The sequence below is a fragment of the Lactuca serriola genome, chromosome 7, assembly GCF_051521515.1.
Source record: "Lactuca serriola cultivar US96UC23 chromosome 7, Lser_US96UC23_V15, whole genome shotgun sequence".
NCBI lineage: Eukaryota > Viridiplantae > Streptophyta > Magnoliopsida > Asterales > Asteraceae > Lactuca > Lactuca serriola.
Genome location: NC_136414.1, coordinates 50,067,111 through 50,081,174, shown reverse-complemented (window position 1 = coordinate 50,081,174; position 14,064 = coordinate 50,067,111). Strand labels below are relative to the sequence as shown.

Sequence of the window (14,064 nt, the reverse complement as noted above, 5' to 3'; positions counted from 1 at the left end):
CCGAAGTCTCCATCTGAGATTCGGAGCTTCCTAGGGTTGGCAGGGTATTACCGGAGATTCATTCAGGATTTCTCCAAGATAGCAGTGCCGCTCACCCGACTGACCAAGAAGTCGGTGGTATTTCGTTGGGGACCTGAGCAGCAGGCAGCGTTCGAGACCCTCAGACAGAGGCTGTGCGAGGCTCCGATCCTTACCTTGCCAGAGGGAGTAGAGGACTTCGTAGTCTACTATGATGCCTCAATCACAGGTATGGGAGCAGTGTTGATGCAGCGAGGCCATGTGATAGCTTACGCCTCGAGACAGTTGAAGCCTCACGAGGCTAACTATCCTACCCATAATTTAGAGCTGGGGGCAGTTGTGTTTGCCCTCAAGATTTGGAGGCATTATCTTTATGGGGTTCGTTGTACTATCTACACGGATCACAAGAGTTTGAGGTACCTTATGGATCAGCCGAGTCTGAACATGAGGCAGAGGAGGTGGTTAGATGTGCTGAAGGATTATGATTGTGAGATCCTTTACCATCCAGGGAAGGCCAACGTGGTGGTCGATGCCCTAAGCCGCAAAGTGTCGGCAACCCCTATCAGAGATTTGTGTTTGAGGATGACAGTGATTACTCCGTTATTGGAACGGATCAGGGAGGCTCAGGTCGAGGGCCTCAAGGAGGAGAGGCAGAAGTGTGAGAGGATAGTGGGCCGAGCATCTTCGTTTGATTATGATAGTCGGGGATTGCTGACACTTCATGGGAGAGTGTGGGTACCGTACTGGGGAGGAGTACGACAGGTGTTGATGGATGAGGCTCATAAGTCTCGATTTTCTATCCACCCAGGGGCGACGAAGATGTATAGAGATCTTCGACCCGATTATTGGTGGCCCTGCATGAAACGGGATGTCGCTTGGTATGTTGAGTGGTACCTGACCTACAGGAAGGTCAAGGCGGAGCACCAGAGGCCTCACGGCAAGATGCAGCCGTTAGACATTCCCGTGTGGAAATGGGAGGACATCACCATGGATTTTGTCACCAAGCTTCCCAGGACCGCACGAGGAGTGGATTCGATATGGGTAGTAGTGGATCGGTTGACGAAGAGTGCTCATTTTATCCCCGATCCAGGAGAGTATATCGGCAGAAAAGTTAGCCGATATCTATGTGCGCGAGATCGTGGCACGTCATGGAGTGCCGGTATCGGTGGTGTCAGACCGAGATGTCCGTTTTACATCCAGATTCTGGAAGCGGTTTCACGACGAGATGGGTACTCGTCTTCATTTCAGCACCGCTTTCCACCCTCAGACGGACGGGCAGAGTGAGAGGACGATTCAAACTCTCGAGGACATGCTCAGGGCATGTGTTCTAGACTTCGGTGGCAGTTGGGATACGTACCTTCTGTTAGCGGAATTTTCGTATAACAACAGTTATCATGCGAGCATTGATCGACCTCCCTTTGAGATGCTTTATGGGAGGAAGTGCAGGACCCCGATTTGTTGGGGCGAGGTAGGTTAGCGAGTCATTGGAAGCACAGAGGTGGTGCTCAAGATGACCGAGTTGATCCAGCAGGTCCGTAGTAGACTGCAGACTGCGCAGAGTCGGCAGAAGAGTTACGCCGATAGGAGGCGTTCAGACTTGGAGTTCCGGGTGGGTGATATGGTCCTTCTAAAGGTCTCACCTTGGAAGGGTGTTATCAGGTTCCGGAAGAGGGGCAAGTTGGGTCCCAGGTTTATTGGTCCTTTCAGGGTTTTGGCCCGGGTGGGTCGGGTTGCTTATCGGTTGGATCTTCCTGAGGAGCTTAGTCAGATCCACAACACTTTCCATGTATCTCAGTTGAGGAAGTGTTTGGTGGATGAGTCAGCAGTCGTTCCCCTAGAGGATATTCAGGTTGATAGCAGCCTAAATTATATTGAGAGACCGGTCGCGATTCTGGACCGGAAAACAAAGACCTTGAGGAACAAGGAAACTCAGTTAGTGAAAGTGCAGTGGCGGCACCGGTAGGGGTCTGAGTGGACGTGGGAGGCTGAGGAGGAGATGAGAGAGCACTATCCAGAGATATTTGCAGATTCATCCGTAGCAGACTTCGAGGACGAAGTCTGAGCCAAGTGGGGGAGAATTGTAACGACCCGTCCCAGGTATGATGATTCCATAGTATTTAATTAGAAGTTTGCAAGAGGGACTCGGCGAGTTCATAGCCTGACTCGCCGAGTAGGGACGGGATTTTGAGCACGTGTTAGTCGGCGACTCGGCGAGTCCATATTCGGGACTCGGCGAGTCTGCCTGCCTGGGAGAAACCCTAAATCCCCGGGTTGCTCACTATTTAATCCACCTTATAGCCCCCAATGTCGCCTCCTTCACCCTCAGAAAGCTGTGAGAAAACCCTAATCCATCCTTGAGTGATCTAAGTGTTCTTGTGTTAAATTTTGAAGGCTTGAAGAAGGAGAAGAAGAAAGGAGTAAGGAGAAGAGGTGTAGAGCAAAGATCTAAGGGCAAATCATAGTTCTTTGAGGTATTCTTCGGATTCCCTCCTGTTTTATGCTTTTAACCTCCATTAGAACTCTTCTAGATCTAGTTTGATGCTTCTCTCAAGCCTTATGATTGTATGGATGCCCTATTATGTCGAGATATCCTTAGATCTGTTCATTTAGGAGTTGTAGAGCCCAGATCTATTGCCTTTTTGAAGTTATCTTGCATGAAAACCCTAGATCTAGCCTTTATTATGCTTTTTGAGCCATTTTAGCTTCATGGATGCATATGGGCACGTAAAGATAGAATCTTTACGTGCTAATCGAGTTAAGGGAGTCCAGATCTATTAGTTTTATACACTGGATTCAAGCAGAATCGAGTTTTGAGTTGCTGCATGCAAGCGACTCAGCGAGTCGGAAGAACGACTCGGCGAGTCGAGTCGCGAGTCCCCGTTTTTCCCCTTTTGAGTGATGAGGAGTGGAAGCCTGTGAGTAGTAGAGTGGACTTAGTTAGTCAGAGAGTAGACTCAGTAATGGAGGGACTCGGCGAGTTGTTCATACAACTCGGCGAGTCCAAGGCAATCTTCTTAAGCTCAAGAACAACTCATCGAGTTGTTCATATGACTCGGCGAGTCGGATGAAGATTGTCTGAGTTCTGGGATAGAGAGAGTACTCGTCGAGTCGATGCCATACTCGACGAGTAGCCACGAGTGGGGTTGTGAAATGAGATTAGAGACTCGGCGAGTTGGTGGCCCAACTCGGCGAGTCAGGTCAACTGTGGGTTGACTTTGACCGGGAGAGTTGACTTTGACCAAGGGTAAAAGAGTCATTTTACCCCAGTGCAGTGTTTAGTATTTAATTGAGTGTGTTTATGGCCTTGTAGCCGGGGAGATACCGGAGCAGCAGCAGTTAGCTTCCAGAGCCATTCACACAGCAGCCAGTTCACGAGGTGAGTTTCCTTCCAGTAGTAACGGGTCTAAGGCCACCATGCCGGCCCGTTTAGCTAGCAGTCAGCTTCGGACCCCGATCCGATGTAGTAGTTAGTATGTTTGATTCCTTCGTGGTTCAGACAGGATATGTGTTTATGCCAGTTGATATGGTTATGCTATGTTCAGTCAGCTTCGGACTTCGGTCCGATGTAGGGGACAGAGGTCCAGTCAGCTTCGGACTCCGGTCCGATGTAGGGGACGTAGGTCCCAGTCAGCTTCGGACTTCGGTCCGATGTCTCAGTCAGCTTCGGACTTCGGTCTGATGTCCTAGTCAGCTTCGGACTCGGTTCGATGTAGGGGACAAAGATCCCAGTCAGCTTCGGACTTCGGTCCGATGTTCCAGTTAGCTTCGGACTCCGGTCCGATGTAGGGGACAAGGCCCCGGTTAGCCGGACTTCGGTCCGATGCAGTGGGCAAGGCCCAGTATGTGCTTTATATGTTTGTGTGGTATGTGGTAGTTTGGAGGAGCTCACTAAGCTTCGTGCTTACAGTTTCAGTTTTGGTTTCAGGTACTTCCGCAAGCAGAGGGAAGGGCTCGGGATGATGGCATCACACACACCACAACCACAGTTTTTATCCTGGGAGTTGATCAGTTATCTTATATATGTTTTGATACAGTCATGACACCGTTTTCTCATTTGTATTTTAGTATGGTTTTGAGATTTGCAACGCATGGTTTTATTATGATATACTCCGTTTTATGATTATGGTTATATTAAAAATGAAATTTTCGGGCCGTATTTTTGGGTCGTTTCATAACCGGTCACTAGCATAGCATCACCCTACATCTCAGGATACCGACCTCAACCAGGTTTCTAACATATACCATCCTAGCTACCAGGATGCAACATATCAAAGCAATAACATACAACAAATACCCGGATCTCAATCCGATAAAGGGCCGACCTTGGTGCCTTAGACCCTGTTGATATAGTGAGGATAACTCACCTCGAAACTGCCGACTGAACAGATAACCCAAGCTGCTCCAAACACGAACTCCTCCACTGAACAACACCAAAGCACTGAACTCAATAATTACCAATAATTACGAAAATACCCCTGGAAGACAACAAGTCAACCCTTGGTCAAAGTCAAAGTCAACCCCTGACTGACTCTACTCGCCGAGTCAACCCGATGACTCGCCGTGTCCCATGCCCAACATTTCCTTCAATCCGCGACCCAACTCGTTGAGTCACCCCGAGACTCGCCAAGTCCAACAATTCTGAGTCCACTCGCACACAACTCACCGAGTCATCCCTTGACTCACCGATTCTCGGCTCAACCAGAAAAGATTGGGACTTCTCGACAAAACTCGCCGAGTCCAAGAACAGACTCGTCGAGTTTAAGGCTATCTTCAACCTACTCGACGAGTTGTTCTTCCAACTCGTCGAGTTCCAAGCCATCTTCATCCAACTCGCCGAGTTGTTCTTCCAACTCGCCGAGTTCCAGCCTATCTTCAAGCAACTCGCCGAGTCCACCCATGTGACTCGCCGAGTACCACCGGGTCTGAATCCATACAGAGGCTTTCCAAGCCATGCAGATGATCCAAACCATAGATCTACCCTTCCTAAGGCCATCCATCACGTAAAGTGGCAAACTTTACGTGAATCCAAGGAGATCTAGGCATTTTCACTCTAGGATTTGGGTTTGGGACAAGATAGCTCCTTCAATCACTCATAAACAGGGAATTTTATGCATTCTAACCCTTTCCCATTCCAAATCTGAGGTAGCAACCTCATATCTAACCTCTAAACTCCAATACATCAAAAGATATGATCTCTAACACCTCCAAAATGATGAATCTAGATAATAGCAGCTCAAACAATGAAATAATACCTCAAAAGGAAGCTCCAAGAGAAGATTAATCTGAATCCTTGCAAATCCCTTTGACCCAAGTCTCTTCTCCTTCAGGATTCCTTCAACAATCACTTCTTCAAGCTCCAAATGCACTCTAATCCTTCAAAATCGCGCCTCAGGGCTTTCTGGACTTCAACAGAGGGTAAAGAGGCTGGGGAGAGGATATACTGTTCTTTATATAGGGCTCATTCTCCGGATTTAGGGTTTTCTCCACTCAGCGCCTACTCGCCGAGTCCATCCGCTGACTCACCGAGTTGGCCACTTAACACGCGACCAAAGTCGCGACCCTACTCGCCGAGTCCACCCATGGACTCGCTGAGTTCCCCTTCCTAATTTACTCTTTTAGCCCTTCAACTTTACTCTTGATATTTCGGGATGTTACAATCAACTTCAAGGATTGTTTGTTGGTTAAGACATCCTGGCGCTGGAGCACCGGACTCCATAATGTGAGTTGTAAGATGGGTTGGGCTAGAATTCCGAACGAAATTGTCATCGAATGTAATGTCAAAGCTTTCTTACAGAACATGAATTCTCCGATTAAGAACTCTGTAAGCCTTTGATTTAGAAGAGTACCCAAGGAAGATGGCTTCATCAGCTTTAGGTTGGAACTTGGTAAGCTGATCACGGTTGATCTTGATGAAGCTCTGCATCCGAAAACATGAAGAAACAAGATTGATTGGTTCCGACCATTCATTGCTTCATATGGTGTCATGTTGAGGCGTCGATTGATGATACTCCGATTTTGAGTAAAGCATGCAGTTGATACGGCTTCAGCCCCGAGGCAGAGTGGTAGATTTTCCAAGTTTAGCATGGATCGAGCAACTTCAACAAGAGTTCTATTGCGTCTTTCAACTACACCGTTCTGTTGTGGAGTGTATGGTGGTGAGAGGTTGTGATCAATTCCTTTCTCGATGAGGAATTTCTCAATAGTTCCATTGGTGAATTCCAAGCCATTATCACTTCGGATATGCCTAACAGGAAGTTTAATGAGGACTTCAATTCCTTTGATAAAATTGATGAGTTCAGAGGCTGTTTCAGACTTCAGTCTAAGGAAGAAGACCCAAGTGAACCTTGTAAAGTTGTCAACACTCACAAGAATGTATTTCTTATGATGAAGACTCTCTATAGTGGATGGTCCACAAAGATCAATGTGTAGAAGCTCCAATGGTTCTGAGATTGATTTTTCGATGATAACCGGATGTCCTTTCTTCGATTGCTTTCCACACTCACATGCAACACATTAATGATCATTTTCAAATTTGAGAAGAGTATGGCCTCTCACCATTTCACCAGATACGAGATCATTCATGTACCAAAAGTTCAGATGAGCGAGCCTTCGGTGCCATAACCAACTAACGTCAGGAACGACTTTAGAGAGAAGACAGAGTTGTGGTTTGTCAATAATCATGTTGATGTCTAGTGGTTACATGTTCTTTTTGTGATTTGAATTGATTAAGCACACTTTTCGGTCTTCAGTCATTACATAGTTGTGCTTCTTGCAAAATTCAACATGTCGATTTGAATTAGTAACCTGATGTACACTTATCAAATTATGTTTCATGTCAGCTACATAAGCCACATTTAAGATAGAAAAGTTTCCATTGGTGATAATTCTATTACCACGAATTTGAGAATTGGAGTTGTTGCCATACGTCACGTAACCATCGTTTGGAGAAAGCTTGAGATCCCGCAGAAAGTCTTTCTACCCTGTCATGTGCATGAAGCAAGCACTATCAATATACCATATTGTTTCTTGCTCCGAAGCACAAAGTGCCTACAAAATTAGTGAGTGGTAGAGCTTTTAGGCTCCGAGTTAGGTTTAAGGACATTGGCACGAGCTTTGGATTTTGATTGTGACTTCGGAATAATTTTGTGTTTCTTGGGAATATTTTTTGAGTTCTTAGGAAACATAAAAAAGGTTAATGTCTTTTCATCTATCCAGTAGTCATATTCAATGACTTGAGGGTTAGGAACAGTTTTCTTCGAACCATTGACTTCTGGAGTGGTAGGAACAATTGTGACCTCCGGAAATGTTGTTTCATCAATGTGAGGTTTGATTTTCCACACAAGATTTTGCTTTGAAGATTTGAAAGTTTTGTTTTCTTAGCAATTTTTGATTTGCTTTATGACACATTTGTTTTTGAAAATTTGGGTTTAAAAATTGTGCCATTAGATTTAGCAATGAAAGCAGATGAAACAATCTGAGGAGAGGTATTTTGTTCCGATATGGTATTCACACAAGATATAGGTTGAGTGGTACTAACCACTTTCTTTGGTTCTACAGGACTGAGAGAATTAGAAGATATCTTGAGGATCTTAGTGGGTGTGAAGGAGTTTTGACTATGGGTTGATGAATGAGAATTCCGAGATACACTCTTTTTGGAGTTCTCAAGGAACCTTGAATTTTGTCTAGTCTTAACTTCCTTTTTGTGTGCATTTCGAGCTTCCACTTTAGGATCTACAATATCCTTCCTATTTAACATTGGTTTTCTCTTAGGGTGAGACGAAGATTTTGAAGTTTATCCTGTAGATGGATTGCTAAACTCGGGATTAATGGGAACCAAATTCCTTTTTTAGATTACTAAGGAATCTGATTCGCAATAATCAGAGGAGACACAACTTGAGGTTTCAATATTATCATCTAAGGATGCCCATACAAACTCAGAGGTAACAGTTTCAATTGTCACCGAAATAATTTCTTTAACAACACAGTTGTTAAGGGGATTATGTTTCAGAATGTGATCTACATAATTTGAAATAGTGTGATGGAATTTCGTGGTCCGATTCAGGTCCAACTTTATCAGAGGAAGAAGTGGCGCGAAATCGGGACACTTGACAACAATTAGTTGAAACTCATAATTAGGGACGCAAAGTGATCTGTGGTCTCAAGAAGGGGTGACAAGGAAGAAAGAGGGGTGTCCGAATGTTTGATGTTCGGAACCTCTCCCATGAATGCCAAATTTTGAAATTCCTTCAAGGGAAGAGCAATTGGTTTCGAAAACTCTCTTCCAAGACCAGGAGCTTTCGACCATGGATGACGGAAATTATGAGTCATCCATTCGTTTGCTTCAAGCATGTCAGTAGAATTATGCAAAGCATCTATCTTAGCATTGAGACGTTTGTTATCAGGAATTAAGACATTTCTTTCAGAGTAGGTGATTTCACATTTATCTTTCAAAATGATACATTAATCTTTTGACATTACAAGTTCATGCTCTAAAGACTCGATTTTCAATTTTTTATCCTTAAAACGTAACCTAAGACGATTTAATTCACACTTCTTCTCACTGGCTTCTATGGAGAATGCATAGGCTTTATAAATGGTGCTCATATCTGTTTGGATATGGGTTAGATAAGGTTCACAAAGAGACAGATCAAAATTATTATCAGCAATCATAGATTTTACCTGCTGAACGATGCTTCAACCAGGTGGATTGTTGGTGGCCGTGTAGCAGTAGTGTGGTTCATCAGCATCATCTTCATATTCTGACCTAGATGACCAATACGTTATCACATTCAACTGTTTGTCTTGCCATCAAGCACATGTTTCTTCCAGTCACCATGTCATCATCATCTCCGGATGACCAATATCCTTCAATATCCCTTGATACAGTAGTTACGAAAGCTTTTTCACTTTCTGCCATCTCTTGAGCTCTTCGGACATAGTATGCAAAGTCCTTGATCTTTGGTTTTTGCGGAGCTTCAGCCAGGCAATCTTTAGAAAAGTGGTTTGCATATCCACATTTGTGACACATAATTTTTGGTTTGTCGGATTTTGGATTCTGCGGTGGTTCCGGAGTCGAGTTTGGCTTAATAATGTTTGGTTTGTATGCGGGAGGATTTTCCGAAGTTGGTTGTGGTTCCAGAGCTGAGTATGGTTGAGGATTGTTTTGGTGAGGAGCATGAAATCAATTTTGATATGATTTGTAAGAGGGATTGAAAGGACGTTTGTATTTCATGGAAAGTAGAGCAAACTCCTGTTGGAAACGGAGTTCAAATTCCATGGCTTCAGAATCATCTATAGGATAGTTCTGTGTGGGTAAGACAGGTAATGAGGACTGAACAGATGGAACAACGGGTTTGAAGAGGTACGAAGTGGATGTGTTTGGAACGGTTGATTCAAAGGGACTGACAAGAGCAAGAGGACCTCTGGAGAGTTTCCTTATAGTTTGAGTAACATTTGATTCATGTCCTTGAAGTTCATCAAAAAGTTGATAAAGCTTTAACTTTTTCAAAGAACCATTACTTTGGAGACAAATTTCACATTTCCCCATCCTTTACCGAGACTGTTTATGAACTTGAGATTGTACTCCAAGATAGTTCGGACAATACCATGAGCAGTCATGTTGTTAACTATGATTCGGTAACGGTTAGAGTTTGAGGCCACTGATTCACCATGATTGGTAGTGAAGGTGTCAAAATCATTGACAACTGAGGTGAGACGTTTGTCTTTCATGTTTTTCGAACCTTCGATCAGGTCTTGAAGAGTGTCCCAAATCTCTTTTGCTAATTTACACAACTTAATGTGTTCAAAGAGTGAGGGAGGAACACCAAACACCATTTTCGAGAAAGCAACTTGATCAGCATGCAACTTCTCAATATCATCTGTAGTTAGAGGAGCTGGACGAGCCTCATCTTGACCCATAAGCTGAGCAACAACATCTTTCACAACCGTTCTCACAGAAACATGAGGACCTTCTTTGACGGATCTCCAAATATCTTCGCCTTTTGTCTTTAGCAAGTAAAAATCATTCCATTCCAACTTTCCATTGATCATATTCTTCCACAACTAGCAGTGGGGAACGTGTAGGGCCACCCACACTATTTGCGATTTGTATTGAAATCATTTGTTGAGTATTAGAAGCAGCCATTGAAGTTGAGGTATCTTCAAGAAAAAGTGGTATATTAAAGAAATTTTATCCTAAACACATAAATGGTTGAAATACCAAGGTAATTTCAAACCAACTATAATTTGATCTTATGGATTCAAAGGACAACCACTCAAGCTCTGATACCAATTAAGAGAACAAATTGATCTAATGCGCACGGACAAGGTTTGAAAACTCAAACCTTGAGTTAATACTTTAAGATCAATGTATGCTTACTAATGAATATTTTAGTCAAGTCTGGATAAACCTGTCAAGTCTGAGTTAATGTATTCAACAAATGTTCAAGCCATAAATGAAGGATGAGAATAAAGATCAAAGTAAGGTTAATAAATGACGAACAAAGAGAATGTTGTAAAGCGAGTCAAGTAAATAAGATATTGCTAAAAGGTTTAAAAAAATATGTCATGTGATTTAACATTGAATGCTCCTATAAATAGGTGTACTTGAAACATGGTACTAACTGATTACAAACATAGGACTGGATAAAAGAGTTACATCTGGCACTCTGAATATCCGTGTTTGACAAATAAAGCTAAGTCTTATGACTAGTTAAATCAAACATATGACAAATACATTTAATTCATAAAGACAAAATACAGATTTTGGAATAGCAAACATTCCGGACACAAAGTTCATTCCGGAATGTCTTCACTCTCTTTCTTCACATCACCAACTTAACATCAGGTCCGGACACTAGCAGATTCTGGAGCAGACTTCACTTTAGAACTACATCTGACTTCAGAATTGACAAAAGGATTTAGGATTGCTAGAGGTTCACTTTCAGGTTCCAACAATGAGGTGTCTCATGTTTACAACAGGGGATTAGTTGGTGTACGAACGCTACAATGATATGTTGTTTTTCCGGACTTGTATCAGATTCATTATTTAACTAAAGTATGACTTTTTACATTCTAAAATAAAATACAAATACTAAATTACATATTGGAAAATAATCAAGTAATTCTGACTTCATATGAGTGAGTTACAATATTTTAAAAATTGGGACAAAAAACATGCTCAATAAATGAAAATGCAGCATTGATATGTTGTATTCCGGAGCTTATATATGATTCAATATTTAACTAAAATATGTTTTTTTACGGTCTAAAATGAATTACAAACACTAAATTACATGTTGAAAAAAAAAATTAAGTAATTCCGACTTCATATGATTTAGTTACGGTATTTTGAAAACCGGGACAAAATAAAAAACGTCCTGAAACAGAAAAAAAACGCAACATTGATATGCTGTCTTCTGGGGTTGTATATGATTCAATATTTAACAAAAATATGATTTATTATAGTCTAAAATAAAGTACAAACACTAAATTACATGTTGGAAAAAAATCATGTAACTCTGACTTCATATGAGTAAGTTACAGAATTTTAAAAACTGATTGCGGTTTTTTAACCCGTTTTTTGTGGAACCGAACCAGTTTTGGAACCCGGACCTGTTTTGTTATAAGAGAGAACCGCTAACCGAAACGTTTCATTAAATCCGGCTCTGGTTCCAGTTCCGGTAGTCCACATATTTTGTGTGTCCATGTGTGGTGGAAAGTTGCTATCATATATAGGGTACAAGACAATCTTTCTAATGATTCTGCATTAGGTTTTGATTTTGCATTGATACTAGTTTTAGTAGCATCATTTGTAGTAATATTGATCATATTCTTTTTTTTTCTGTTCCCAATAAGACACTCCCATTCATATGCATTCTTAAAAACCACCCGATCGATATCACTAGCGCCTTGTTCCCAAGTTCTACTTAAGGAGAGAAATGGAAGGATACGAAGGGAAAATGAGGGGTGTCGAAGGAAAATCGTGTTCCCGAGTTTTATTAATTGAAGGAAAGTGAGCGGAGGGGAAGGATTTTGGAGTCATATTTTGATTCCAAATTTGACAGATTTTGGAAGAAAGTGAAGGGAAGAAAAATTTTAAGTTTATTTTCTTTTTCCTTCTAACTCGAAAACACAAAAACTAAAATTTTTTCTTTCTTTTCCTTTCATTTCTTTCGAACTCGGGAACACAAAATAATAAATATTTTCCTTTACCTCCTTTTCTTTCTGTCAAAATTTTCTTACCCTTTCCTTCTAATGAATTTACAAAAAATTCGGAAACAAGTCGTAGAACTCAAATAATTGGCGCAATTACTTTTGCTCTAATCAAATACAATCAAGAAAAAATCATAAAGAAATTGATTACTACCTTACCCTTTGGAGTTTCACCGTCAATGAAGTTATGAAGTGGATGCAGAAGTAAACGTCGCTGTCATAGGGTTAATCGCATCATAGAAATGGGTGTGAGATTTAGATCCTTGAGATGTGTTTTCTATAAGAAAGATTGTTATTCAAACTAGTTTGAGTTATTTGAGTTTTTTTTCTTCAAATCTACTATCATAATAGAAAATAGAATTTTATAATAAACACATAAAGCACCTTTTTATAATCGTGCATAGATAGACAAAAGTCATCTATGTCCCTCAATAGCTATGGATATTTTAAAGAATCGATTTCAACTTTTAATTAAATAAAACATATTGAAAATTTTCTACTTTTATTCGTAGGGTCAAACAACTGAGTATAGATAATAATAGATGTACATGTGATCTTGTAAACATTCGATCAGATCTAGCAACGGCACATTCGGTTGACTCGCAAATGTAGCTCCTATTTTTAACCAAATAAAAGAGTACTTGTATTGTTTAACTAATCAAGTTGCTTCTAAGGCAACCGTATCCGTTGTTGTCCTCTCTCCGTGAAGTGGAAGGTTATTTGTATTACCGTTCAAAGAAAAAAAGAAATCAAAGTTGCTAAACCGTTACTTATATTTATATAAATGTTACACAAGTCAAGAAAAAAAAACATATATATTCTTAATCTTTTTGTACAACAAATAACTACATAAAATATTATTTTTCAAATTTCTATAATCAACCTTAGATACAATACATAATCATGCGAAATAATTATATAGATAATAAACTTTAACTAATTAATTACAAGTTTTAGCAAGCAGTTTTGAAAAAGTTTATACAGAGTGTAATTATTCTTTTTTTTTTTTTAAATTTATTTTACTTTTTTTTTTTTTTTTAATTTTTTTTTAATTTTTTTAGTTTTTGGTGAATGTAACCATCAAAAAGATTCCTTCGTTGCATTCACGACTAACGAAATACCTGCCCCTTCACCACTCAAGGTAACAATTCTAAGTCAACCATCTCATGCTCTCACATAGACCTAGTATGCTTGATCTGAGTGGTTTCGGGTTCAACCCGTTTGTTAAAATTGATGGAAAATCTCAATCAGGAGATTTCCAACTTATTTCAACCTCTTAATCTGTGTGGGTTAAGATTTAATCCGTTTATTAATAGATTAAAATTCTCATTCTAATTTAATCTGAATCTATTTCAACATGTTAATTAATAGGTTGATATCAACATATTTATGTTTGTCAAAGACGTAATCTCATGTTGAAAATCATCATGGATTCATTCGGTAAACTGCATATGCAAAAGTAACATATATATACGTATCCTTGTGTGTGTTATGTTATGCATTCGATTCTTTCGCCTTTATTTATTGTGAGAGTAATCTAAGATTTTAATAAATATGTGTGGATTAGAAGACACAAATTGTGTTTTGCTGATATGATTGATTTCTATTTTTATATTGAAATAGACTGTTTTTTCTAGAATAATTGTGGATGACTATTGAATGGTATGTAAACTTTAGGAAAAAGTCACTAAAGAAACTTTTGAAAAGAAAATGATAAGATGTTAATCTAACTCATAATATGTATCGACATTCAATCCGTCATGGGAATCGTTCATACAAACAATTTTTTATTGAAAAGGCAAAAAAAATATTAATATAAATTAGTCTTTATCA

At 40.5% G+C, this 14,064-nt stretch overlaps 1 long non-coding RNA gene across 2 annotated transcripts; it reads right to left on the bottom strand.

Annotated features, from left to right (window-relative positions):
* Nucleotides 1-10,561: 10,561 nt before the first annotated feature.
* LOC145062666 (uncharacterized) lies at nucleotides 10,562-12,565 on the bottom strand. 2 transcript variants are annotated; one of them, XR_013687653.1, is made up of 2 exons: nucleotides 12,386-12,565; nucleotides 10,562-11,020 (listed from the first exon to the last, which is right to left on the bottom strand). It is a non-coding gene; the product is annotated as an uncharacterized LOC145062666 (long non-coding RNA). The 2 variants fall into 2 exon arrangements; XR_013687654.1 differs by having other exon boundaries at nucleotides 12,391-12,565.
* Nucleotides 12,566-14,064: the final 1,499 nt, after the last annotated feature.